Below are 13,413 nucleotides of genomic sequence, written 5' to 3'. Positions count from 1 at the left end.
TATATACATATATATCAGCTAATACATGAATTGTCCCTGCAATGTGAAAAAAGTGGAAATGGCTGTAATTGTAATTTTCCAGTTGCTGCCACTAGATAGCGCCATATACCAGATGAGGTCTATTATCATTGACTATGTACTCATAGGGCGGCTCAGGAGGTGGAGTCGGTCGACCGCCAACCCGGAGGTTGGCGAAGGTTCGATCCCAGCTTCCCCCGGTGCGCCTGCCAATGTGTCCTTTGGCAATAGACTCAACCCCGAATTGCCTCTGACGGCTCTTCCGACAGTGTATGAATGTGTGAGTATGTGTGACCTGTCCTGTGAAGTGCTTATAAGACTGGAAGAGCACGCTATAAATATAGTCCATTTCGTCCATTGACTCAGTGGTAAAAGAAACATTCAGAAGAATTACTGAAGTAATAATATCACCAATACCACGATAAAAAAAATCAATTAAAGTTCTGCAGTTAGAAGCAACAAAAAAACTACTTTTTTACAGGTTATTTTTATTATCATCAGAATATTGCATTATTATTTTGTTTCTAGTGCATTAGAAAATGAAAATAATAAATTATGGTACAATTTTCTGAAAATGTTATAAATACAGTACAGTACGAATGTACATGAAATGGGGTAAGGACAAGAAAAGATCAGCCCTGAAACAGTTTTGAGAGCAGCTTGACACAGAATTGTGAGTGTTTTGGATGTGCAGTGTAACCGTGTCACTACATTTTACAAGCAGCGGGCCTCACTCCTCAAAGCAGTCCACTGGAAGTTTGTATCTGCTCCAACTGAGAGCAGAACTAATTGCCTTGGAATTAACTGTGAAAGTTAAGTGTCATCCTGGTACACGTCCTACACTATAACGAGCTGAAATATAGCTGGAGAAAGTACAAGAGCAAATACCGAACTGAACATGTGAGAAATGTATCAAGGGTTTCTCTCATAGTATTATTTTTTATTAATAAACCTCCTCCCAATTCAAAGTGGAAACCGATAAAAACATGTTCAGAGTCAGTGTCCAGACACCAGCCTTGTACTTCAGACATGCCGCTGCCGCTCTGAGTGATAGAGAATCACATCACACAGCTGGATGTGACTGATGGTTTTGGACTTGGAGGCAATTGCAATGACCACCTCACTTCCAGACGTCTCACGAATACGAAACCCGTGCGTGTGTGTGTGTGCGTGTGTGTGTGCATGCGTGTGTGTGTAGGAATTTGAGGTTTACATAGTGCATCTACGCATGAGCATGTTTTCATGTGTCAGACAGCGCATGCTTGTGTGCAGTTGTGTTTTTTGGCTCTTCAAGCTCTCTGCACACACACATATGCGTAGGAGTGCATTTGTCACACGCAAGCTTGGCGTCAAGATGTCTCCTTTTCCTAAAGGCTAGGTTGTAAAGACAAAGAGATTTATGACTTGTGCCGTGTCTGTGTGCGTATGTGTGTGTAGACCTGAAAGACTTGTTAACAGGTGAAAACAAACATGTTTCACATACTGTAACTCTGCCATAAGCTTTGATTATAGGCAGATAGATAATTAGATATACACAGATAAATATATACTGTGTATCCCTTTTGTACCCATACATGTGAATGAATATAGTTGATGTCACTGCTCTGCTGCGACTCATCATAACTTCCGACTGTCTAGTATTACACTAAGAGACACGCTCACACACACACACACACACGCACAATGTTGAAAGATAGAGAAACTGTAGCTGTAGGTGATCAATCATTTTTCTTCTGTCTCATAAATATCAGTGTATATATGAACACAGCAACCTGAGGAGATGCAGCCTGGAGTGATAGAAGATCTTTTATTTTTTAATTCCTGGAAACATGACGCATCATAATACACTAACCGGACTTGCATGAAGCTCTGTGAAAGCTGGCAATGTGACATTTTAATGAGAGTTCAATGATTGATGTATCTTGGTGTCTGGATTCAGTGGAAAACAACCGGTGTGTCTCAGTGGGCATGGTGCCCGTTCAGGGTGTGGGTGGGACATGTGTCTTACCGACAACGAGAAAAACCTTTTGTCAAGATGATTTTTTTTCTGTCTCTTTGGCTGCATGACTTATCTTTGTTTGTCTTTGCACACATGCAACAGTATGATTTCACAGTGTATCACTTTTTTCTTTCTTTTAAAGAGTCAGCTATCAAGTGATAGTTCTAATTCTGTGGTTTTGTTATTCTTCAAAAGGAGGCAATGTCTAGTTGAGTGCACGTTTCCTATTTAGTGTGTGTCTTAATAACTTGTGTTCCCACCTGCCCTCGTAAAACAAAAAATGTCAGCGCCTTAAGTGTCGGTGTCCAGTAAATGAGGAGTGGTAGATGTCTGATAAGCAGCCCAAGGAAAGGGAGAACATTTGAGAAAACATAATTTTCAGTTGAAATGAGAATTTCAGTAATTTGATCTTCTGTTGAATGATTTCATACCTAATTCAAGTTGATAAATAGTTTTAACCATGACTCTATTTCTTGACATTGTTCTATGATGAGTGATGAAAAATCTTGCAATATATGTAGGTTCGTGACAAAAGTTTGACACTTTGGAAACCCTCAGAAGAAATAATATTTCCCTTTGTACCTACAGGATGCTGGTTGTTGCACCCTTAATTACTTTATGTTGCTGTTGGAAATATTAGAAGACTGATAAGGCTGAAAGTTTATCAGTCGTGTGTGTGTGTGTGTGTGCGTGTGTGTGTGTGTGTGTGTGTGTGTGTGTGTGTGTGTGTGTGTGTGTGTGTGTGTGTGTGTGTGTGTGTGTGTGTGTGTGTGTGTGTGTGTGTGTGTGTGTGTGTGTGTGTGTGTGTGTGTGTGTGTGTGTCATAGTAAATAACAATCTTCTATGTGAGTGTGCGTATGTGTGTTTCCGTCTTGTGTTTCAACACGGGACGCAAATTTGACAGGTCCTCTGTGCCCAGACAGTGAAATCTTCAGTAGCTGATTAATTAACAGTCGATAACTTTGTACTATTTGTTAGACTGAACAAGCTATTTTAATATTTAAAACTGAGTTAAGGGAAATTATGAGCTACTTTTCTGTAATATTTTCTTTTCAATTCATGAATCTATCAAGAAAAATATTTGGCAGATTCATAGATAATAAAATACTTGGCTTTCATTATTGACGTTTTAAAGGATTGTGAAATGACAAAAAACAGGTAATGTCTTTGAATGAAATGCAAACATCGCTTACACCCTGTCTAACTGCTTTCTGTATCTGCCTCCCCCCTTTTTCACTAGTGTGCCTGCAAAAACACACATGACGGACTGCAGTGCAAATACCAACGCACACGTTTCCTGCTCTGTCTGCAACACTGTGTTCCTGCAACAGTGAGGCCAAGAGCTGAAGGTAATTACAAGCCCTGCGACCCAGTGGACACTTTCAAAGAGGGAGTTTGAATGACCAGAATGTGCAGAATGTGTATGATTTTGACAACTGCAAGAATTTACAACGTGCTCTCAAACTACTGTAGGCATACCTCTATTTATCTGTGCCGTTGTCTGTGTGAGTCCAAATGTATTTTGCACGTGTGTGTCCATACAGCAGGTCAGGTACCTTCTCCTCTCCTCTCCTCTTCCACGCACGCACGCACGCACGCACGCACGCACGCACGCACGCACGCACGCACGCACGCACGCACGCACACACACACACACACACACACACACAGGTGACACTGGAGTCATTACTGACGCACCAAGAGAGGGGAAAAAGTCAACTTGCGGTCAGCCTCCAAAACTCCATGAGCCCAGGGGTTCAAAGGTCGCACGAAAGAGCTCCTGGGGACAGGAGATGAGATGCTCAAAGATATAACATCATGCAACATACATGTATCATCATCACTGTAGATGTAGGTGCAAAACCTTGGACTGAGAGTACACACTTGAGCTGTGACCCCGGAAAAGATATGCGTTTGGCTCGAGTTTAGAATGTAATTGAGGATTTATATAATTAATAATTTAGTTTTTTGCAATTTAGGCAGGGAAATGCTTATTTACACTCACAGGTTCATGATTAACACGAGGCTGCAAAAATAAATTTACATCATCAGCTGTTCTCTCTGAAAAACAAGATTCCAAGTGATCGCATTTAATGGTTCAAGACACTGAAACCTTCCTTCTTTTTTATGAATGGTGGTCGTGAGCACAAGTTATTGAGAGATACACTGAAAACCCAATGTGCTCTCCATAATCTCCGGCGTGTCACCGTTGCAGCTTCACATCCCAGAAAGCAGCTGATGTCAAAGATGCAGAATTAAGCAGAGCTGAAGGACTATTAAACAGGACGGGACCCATGCGGTGCTTTCAGACGGTGAGCAAGCATGTGTTTAAAGAGTCTCTTTGAAGCTAAATGTGAAATGATTAAGTCCGCTTAGAAGTCTGTGTGGCTTTTCGGTGTGTGTTTGAGTGTTAGTGTGCATGGACCTCTTTGAAGATGGTACTCTTGTATGAGTTCAGGAAGACCTTTACAGCAGCACTAAGTGGAGGGTGCAGCACGCCATAAAGATCCAAGATAAGTAAGTGTGTGTGTGTGTGTGTGTGTGTGTGTGTGTGTGTGTGTGTGTGTGTGTGTGTGTGTGTGTGTGTGTGTGTGTGTGTGTGTGTGTGTGTGTGTGTGTGTGTGTGTGTGTGTGTGTGTGTGTGTGTGTGTGTGTGTGTGTGTGTGTGTGTCTCAGTGCAGGACCTGACTTGACTTGCGAGCTTGGTAGAGCTGACGCCAACCACTTGTTTCTGACTGTCTGTGTATGTCCTGAATGACGGCCCAGAGGCAGTGCATGTGTACGTGTGGTTAGATGGGAAAAGAAACGTTTCATGTTTGACGGGAACCATCAATAAAACAGCAACTGTGAAATCACCTCAAAACCACCTGAACCTGGTCCGAGAAACTGTGCAGGAAGTGTGTGTGTGTGTGTGTGTGTGTGTGTGTGTGTGTGTGTGTGTGTGTGTGTGTGTGTGTGTGTGTGTGTGTGTGTGTGTGTGTGTGTGTGTGTGTGTGTGTGTGTGTGTGTGTGTGTGTGTGTGTGTGTGTGTGTGTGTGTGTGTGTGTGTGTGTGTGTGTGTGTGTGTGTGTGTGAGTGAGAGATAGGATAGCAGAGAATCTGTATTGACCTTCTTTCTTTTCTCTTAACTGTCTCATGACTTCATCCCCCTTGCCCTGATTGATGACCATTAAGCCGGAAATTTGTGTGTAGAGATGGTTTGTGTGTAAATACGTAAATGAGTGTAAGAGTAAATGTACAAATGATCTGGTTGGTTTATGCTCATGCTGCAAAACTGAAGACGCGTTCAGCCCAATCTGGGGGTGTTTTGCATTTCCGTGAAGAATAAATTAACAATTTGTTGCACAGCAATTAGCATGAAAAAGCAAGCAGCTCTTTTCCAGTCAATTTAACATCAAGCCGGTCAGTGCTTTTCTTAACCCCCTCTCTTCTCCTGCTCCCTCAGCCCCTGAATTTTATGGCAGGCATTGTGGCGAGGTGAAACACATTGAGTGGGAGGAGCACTAGTTGACCAGGAACATAGCATGAATAGTGTGTACGTGCGTGCGTGTGCATGTATCTGCATGCAAATGTATGTGCATCACTGAGTATACTTTGGCCCCCATAGAATAAGTCATGGTAACCCATACACAGACATACCAGACACTCACAGTAATAATATTCTTAATGTCTCAAGCTATTTATTCTTCTTTTGAAGAGGATAAGATAGATAGATAGTTGATAGTCAAGTGAGCACTGACTGAAAGGAGTTGCAGTTAAAGTTGAATCATTTAATTGATGACTGCAGACCATTTGAATTTAAATGTAAGCACTGAAAACAGTTGGTAGAAAGTAGATAATTTTAGTTGAAGTGCAAGCAGTGGAGATATCTGTGTTTTTTGTGGGTGAAAGGCGTTGACGGAGTCTGCTACATTGTGCTCCTGACAGTACTTGAAGTGAATTCGAGAGTAAAAAAAAACCCAACAGCTGCAGGGAGGAACAGCGAGCTGCTTCTCCATTTACACTCTGATGAAAACAAATGTCTGCGATATTTTCTGTTGATTTAGGTTTTTAAATTTTGTTAAGGAGATTAATAAAATGTTATAATGACCAATAGCCAGAGATTAATAAAATATTATAATGACCAATAGCCATGATAGACAAAACTATTAGTATAAAACTCTGGCTGATGCTGGATTTTCCTGTTTAAAATGCTCCAACACACCATGGCTGGTGGTCCTCTGCATAAAGGTTGGAGGAGAGACCCAATACACAGGTCTTCTGGTGGGGCGTCTACTCAATCAGTTCTTACCTCAGACAGACAGATGGACTACTGGCCATAGCATGCAAGCACACACACGCGCACACACACACACACACACACACACACACACACACACACACACACACACACACACACACACACACACACACACACACACACACACACACACACACACACACACCTCGAAGATGACCTAGACCTCCCACGCTGAGGTAGCAGTGATCAAGTGCATCAAGTTCATCCATCAAGACTGAAAGTGAATAATGGCGTCTGGAAGTGTATGATTATGCTCTTGGGCTTCAACGCATCAATCAACGGACACACACGCATTCAAGCACACATTAAACACAGAGAAGACGCAGAACTTGAAAAATGAACGAGAGCAAATTAATCTCCTTGTCTGAAAATGGTTGTGTGTGTGTGTGTGTGTGTGTGTGTGTGTGTGTGTGTGTGTGTGTGTGTGTGTGTGTGTGTGTGTGTGTGTGTGTGTGTGTGTGTGTGTGTGTGTGTGTGTGTGTGTGTGTGTGTGTGTGTGTGTGTGTGTGTGTGTGTGTGTGTGTGTGTGTGTGTGTGTACGAGTGATGAAGAGTGTTATTGGTGAGGAGAACAGAGATCACGGTCAGAGCAGGATTTAATCAAGGAAAGAGAGTGAGAGGAAGTTTGTGTGTGTGAGAGAGGGAGAGTAGTGAGGTTTATCTGAGTGCTCTACCTTGGTTGATACTGAGCAACATCATCAACTTCAGCTGAAGGAAAGAAAAAAAAATCTCAGCGAAGCTTAAAATAAGCCTGAGAAATCAAAACATGTGTGTTGCGTGGAATCGTCAGCGTTCCTGTATTTATGCCTTCATCCCCTGCTCTCCCCATCATCACCCTTCTTCAGTGGTGAGTGTGAGAGTTTGTAATTCAGGAACAGTGATATGTGTGTGGAAAATAAGCCATAATAACTGACTTTACATGCTGCATCTGCTGTTGTTTATCAGGTCAACTATTATAGCTGTTGCCAAATACTACATAATTATTCCTCTGTCTATGTCTGTATGCTCTTGCAGAGCCTGCTGCTGAGAACTGAGAACTATAACTTGCCTGCCTGCCTGCCGGTTAAAGCTTTATGGCTGTTTCAACAGGTCACCAACACTGAAGGTTAGTCTAACTGTGTAAGAGACAAAGAGAGTGAGAGAGCAGTGCAAAGAGCACTGCACACAGCTTTACAATGACACAATCACCAAAAACACTAGGTAAGAGACCTTATAGGTTGTGAAAAAAAAAAAATGTAATCATCATGAAACTCTGGCAGGACAAATATAGCACATAGAGTGAATATTTAACCAATACGCAACACATGCACAGGGTATGCATAGCCCCTGTAATGCTTTTCATTTCTAGATGATACAATTACTCATATATATAATGTTTATATATACATATTAATATTTTCCTTTTTGTAGTAAAGCAGAACTAAAGAGTTCATTTTCAAAGTAAGATGTCCCTTTTGAAAAAAAAGAAACAGTATTTACCTAATTTTATAACCATTGAGTATCATGTCAGTGTTAGTTATTGGTAGTTTTTAGTTAATTTAATTGTTTGTTTCCTTTCCAATAATTGGACAAAAGGATGCTCTCAACTTTCTCTGTTGAATTTAAGGCTACAGTGAGTAGTTAGCTTAGCTTAGGATAAAGACTGGAAACAGGGGGAAATGGCTAGCCAGGCTTGATCCATGTCTCATCTGTTTCATAGAAAAATCGGTGCAAAAATTAGCGGGATGGATGAGTGTAGAGCGACTTTCTTCGGTCCATGCTATTTGCTCTGCAACTAATATTTACACAAAGAGGTGTAAAGGAACATATTACAGCGTCTTTCCAAGTTTCAGGTCTTAAACAGCAAATCAAATGTACTTGTTGTTTTTCAAAGACAATTTTGAAAATGAATGGTGCAGGATGTATTTTTCTTACCAATGTGTATGCAATCTGTGGTTTTATTTCCTTTCTGATGGGTATAAGAACTCAGTTATCAGAAACTTGCTTGAGATATGTAGCCTATCACACTTCTCTTTGGCATATTCTACTTAGTCAGTGTTACATTATTTTTTTTTGGGGTGTTGAAGTTCACATGAAGCTTGATAAAAAATAAAACAAATTCTTGTGTCAAAAACAAGAAGAATAACAACACAAAATGGTTAGCAAAAATAGTTGTAATGCAACATAAATGTGTCATGTGGTAAATATTTTGTGGATCAGAGAAAATTATAATAATGGCAAATGATGGTTAAACACTTTTGGAAGGAGCCATTGTGAGCAGAAGGAGGAGAAGAGGGATGAATGTGCAGGATCACAGAGTGAATGTCTCAGCGACGGGGGGTGAGGAATACAGAACTGAGACAGAGTTTAACAGTGAAGTTTCCGTGTTTAATGTCACATTCACTGCCCAGCACAAAGTTTTTTATTTTGACATTTGATTTAGATGTGTGTGTGTGTGGGGGGGAGCGTTATTTTAAAAAATAAAATAGAAGTATACAATTCCTCACATGAAGACCTCGCCTCAGCTGTGGCTTTTTCAGAAAACAAGATAACACATTTTCCGAGAGGCAACTGTGGTCAATGAACAGGGCAAAGCATGAGTGGATGAAAGCAATTGATCAGCAATCAACACACACACATTCTCCTTTTGAAATGTCTGACTGAGCCGCCGCACGTCAACAGCACGTGAGGGAATCAATGAGGGCTACTCCTTCGGAGGCATCTCATTAATATCTTGGCGTGCTGAACGACTCCTCGACATAAATCAGCAAATTTATTGTCAGTAGTTAACAGAGACAGAAGTCGAAAGTTGATGGAGAAGCAGAGAAACTCATAACGCAAGCAACTTCGGTGAGGATGCTTAAAAAGAGTCGACACTGCAGCGGCCGTGTGTGTGTGTGTGTGTGTGTGTGTGTGTGTGTGTGTGTGTGTGTGTGTGTGTGTGTGTGTGTGTGTGTGTGTGTGTGTGTGTGTGTGTGTGTGTGTGTGTGTGTGTGTGTGTGTGTGTGTGTGTGTGTGTGTGTGCGTGTGCGCACCCACAGAATGAGAGCTTTTCATCCACTCCAGTTACTAATCACGGTCTCATTCTCTCTCACCCTGCATAATTCTCCCCCCCCCCCGCCTTTATAAATCTTTCTCTTCTCCCCTCCTCTTCCTCTCTTTCTGAGGGCAGAGACAGCAGATGTGTTGGCAGGTTAAATGACCTCTGTGATGTATGACTTAACAAAGCCCAGGCATCCATCAACCCTAACCTAAAAGCGTGTGTGCGCGTGCGTGTATGTGTGTGTGTGTGGAACAAAGAGATAAAGAGATACTACTCATAAAGTGCAATTTCAATTTGGTTTCAGCCCAAACTTGTGCCTCACAAACACCCACACCTCCCCTCTCCTCATATGTGATCCGGCCGTCCTCCCCCTCTTTTCCCCCTCATTTTATGAACGAGTGTGTCCCCTGGCACATGTAGATGGGCTGTATACATGTATGTGGATGAAGCGCTTCTACTGTGTAATTACTTTTTCCAGAATTTCCCTCAGTTCTCCTGCAAAGATGCACAGACCGACCCTGTGCGAGAGGGAGAGGCTCTCTTGGCTGAAAAAAGGCTGCATCCCCACACACAGATCTCTGTCTGTGATTTGATTTGAGAAGATAAGACAATTTGCAAAAAAGGCAGTGTGCACAACATACTGAAGTAACAGACAATAGATGCAAAGATAGACAAAATAAAGTGAGTTTACAGTATTTTGTATTTGCGTTATCTTAGCATACAGTAAGAACAGTGTCTGTACTCATTGATTCTTCATTGTAAGTGCAAATGAAGGGGGATCTTGTAAATCTCTTATGTGAATGTTTCCATCACGGCAACCTCAACATGTTTCCCTGACTGTGCTGCCACAGTCGTCCATCAGTGACACGCTGACAGACGGCGGACGTGCCCTCACCGCGCAGTAATTACAGGAAGCCGAGGAGGAGCTGCTCCAGGCACATCCTGGCACACAGCTCACCTGGACGACTGTTCCCCCCTCCTGTAAAACCAGTTCACCTTTAGGTGAATCTTCTCTGCCGAGTGACCCTACAATATTAGTTATCATGCTATTCTATTCAATAAGCTTGATACTTCAATCGAGCACTTTTGCTGGAGCAGTTGTTGTCAGCTTGAATTCAGTCTCTTACAGACGGTCCAGTGGTTACAATTTTTTTTTTTTTGCTGTCCATCTGGACCTTTCCATATTTGCAGATGTGTGTATTCCAAACACCAAAATATGACCAAATTCACCACTTCTTTTTTGCTCTATTGCACATCGACTGTTATGAGCTCGATAGAAAAAAACATATTTTAGTTGAATGTGAGGATCAAAACTGTGCTGCTGGACAGTGGAAAAGAACATTATTCTGGAGGAAAGCTTTTGTTTTGTCCTGAAAAAAAAATGGTCAACAGCCAAATGGAATCCATTATAGCTGACCAATTACAGATTTTTTATTTTTTATCTTTTACACTCCACTCTCAAGTATCAGTCTCAAGCAATTCCACCGATACACACAATATTCATATGTCAATAAAATTAATGGACTGACTGTTTTTTTTCTTTTCAGGGTAATCGGCATGTGGAATCTTTTATTCATAGAGCTCAAAATGGATCATCAGACACAAACTGAAAGTTTGTCATGTATGAATGTTCTTGCACTTGTTTTATTTGATTTTTTTTTTAAAGTTTTAAATCAGTTATATTTTGTGCAATACTTGTCATTTTCAATGTATTTTCTTGCCGAGTTTTGTGTTTTATGCTGTTCCGTGTGAATAGTAAAGTCAGAAATATAAAGACATGTAAAGACAGGAATCGTAAACCAGCTTGAACTATAAAGGCTGTAGTAAGTTGAATTGGTTCGCACTACATATTTACCCTAAAACAAACAAATATTTAATAAATAAATAAAAAGGCTTTGTAAAGCAGATTATTTTATTTTAGTTTAAGCAAACAGGAAGAGGTAACTCTCCGAACTGTATACTAAGGAGTCTAATTGTCACAAATGTATCTAAGGACTTTTCACTTTATGTCCTTTTAAAAATGGTTTCATTGATCGTCTAACCCACTGGTTGTCATGAATATTTTTTGTCATGTCCAGCAGCTTGTCTTTTGTCATCCGTGATTCTCCCACTAATTGTCTCAGCAGGGCAGCAGACCAAGATGGCTGCTCGGGCCTCTGGATAACTGTGACGGTGCTTCACCAACAAAAGAGGAGATGAGGAAAACAGCAAGGAGAAATAAAATACTTCACCCGCCCCTCACCCAGAGAGGTGCCAGATCTTTATTTCACCCCTTTCTTTCCGCTTTTTCTGTCTCAGTGGCCACAAAAGTGATTGCAGAGCACACGACAATCTTTTTTGTTGACGTTCGATGGGGCGAGATAATGTGGTCATTATCATCGCGAAAGGAACAGGTTGGGGCTCAGACAGGGTTTCACTAGGGGCCTTTAAAAGCAGCACACACACACACACACACACACACACACACACACTTTCAGTGTGGGAAAAGAATGCTTCTTAAAGAGGGACAGCTGTTCGGGTGGCTCGTGAGGATGGTGATCAGGTTAAAGGGATGATGGCCTACTGTAAACTCCACCTGTGCATTCAGCTACGCCTGAGGCTGTGGGGAAAACAGGGGCCAGCGTGGGACACTGTCATTTTGTCCAGTCCACTGGGATGGGTGCGTGTTGGGGGCCAAAAGAGGTCCATAATAGACTTCGCTTTAATGTGATTTTAATCATTGTGAATTCTCATATACCTGACTATTAAAGGTCTTTTCAAAACCCCAAACTCAAACGGCAGTGGACAGACCGCTCATGGCCTTCAGAGGTGAGAGCTACGAAGCAGTGAAGCTGAGTGAAGGAGGTTTAAAGTTTTTTGAAGAAAAACCAGAGCTCTCCGATGGAGCGAACCGTTTGTCTTTACACCGCATCACCAAAATTAATCTTGCACACTATCAATCACATGGTGTGAACGGTGGGCTGGAATGTGATTAACTTTTCTGCCTGCGTGTGCGTCAGCTGATTTCATTCCAGCTGCTCATAGAACAAGAGAGACGAGGGAAGGACAGGGAAGCAGCTAATACCAAACAAATGAAGGAAACTGATTAAATCTTGCTGTTTTATTAAATTTGAAATTCAAATGAAATGCTCCCTATGCATGTGCTTTTGATCATAGGCAAGATCCAGAGGCTGCGGGGTTATTTCCAGGGTGTGCGTCATTATATTGGCTAAGCATCCGTGACCTACAAAAAGGATTGGGCAACCAACAGTATTTACCTCTTAACAATCAAGGGACGGAAGTTGTTCCTTGCAGTCTGAGTCTGAGTTAGCTGTGCATTTAGCTGACTGACAGACCCGGGGAACAGGACAGGAAGAGGTGTTAGTTTTCTAGAGACAACATTTGTTTTCAGTTGAATGAGATGAAATTGCAGAGGCAGTGGTGGTAGTTTCCTCCCTCTCCTCCCCCAGGGCTGACTGGATACGCCCCAGGGACAGGATGGGATGGACCGGGCCGGCCTCTCATTCATCAGCCTCTCCCCTTTGGTGAAAACAACAGGCTGTGTAGAAGAAACAAAGCAACTTTCAACCCCAAAGTGTTTACCTTCCCTGTAAAACACAGAAAACTAAAGGTAACTCAATCTCTCCACAGTGAGGTGTCCCTTCATCCCTTATCTGGAAAGTGCTGGCTGATTGTTTTTTTACGTTATCTTTTTTTTGTCGGTAAAATTGTAGGTGATTTTATTTTACTTCATCACAGTGAGGTCTCGGAGGTCCCACGGTTCACGCTGGAGCCTTGTGGCGTTGGAGTCAAACAGCCTCAGTAAATAAACTGTGATAAATCCTCTTGCATTGACAAATCAATAATTAAAACGGGCAACTTACTTGGCAGGCTTTGGTTGAAAATGATGACATACACCTGTTCAGTCTGTCAGAGAGGAAACTATTCAGAGGGATTTAGGGTGAATTAGTTCACTTTAATGATTAGCCAGTGCTCATCAACATTACATTTTTATTTTCTTCTCTTTTTTTGTACTTCACACTGTCTCGTACTTGTTGCAGTGGGCGTGTCCCTCGCGAGACGACCTCCAGCGTAA

This window comes from Scophthalmus maximus, chromosome 22 (genome assembly GCF_022379125.1).
Source record: "Scophthalmus maximus strain ysfricsl-2021 chromosome 22, ASM2237912v1, whole genome shotgun sequence".
NCBI classification, from domain to species: domain Eukaryota; kingdom Metazoa; phylum Chordata; class Actinopteri; order Pleuronectiformes; family Scophthalmidae; genus Scophthalmus; species Scophthalmus maximus.
The sequence above is the reverse complement of the archived record's forward strand: the minus strand, read 5'-3'. Positions refer to the sequence as shown.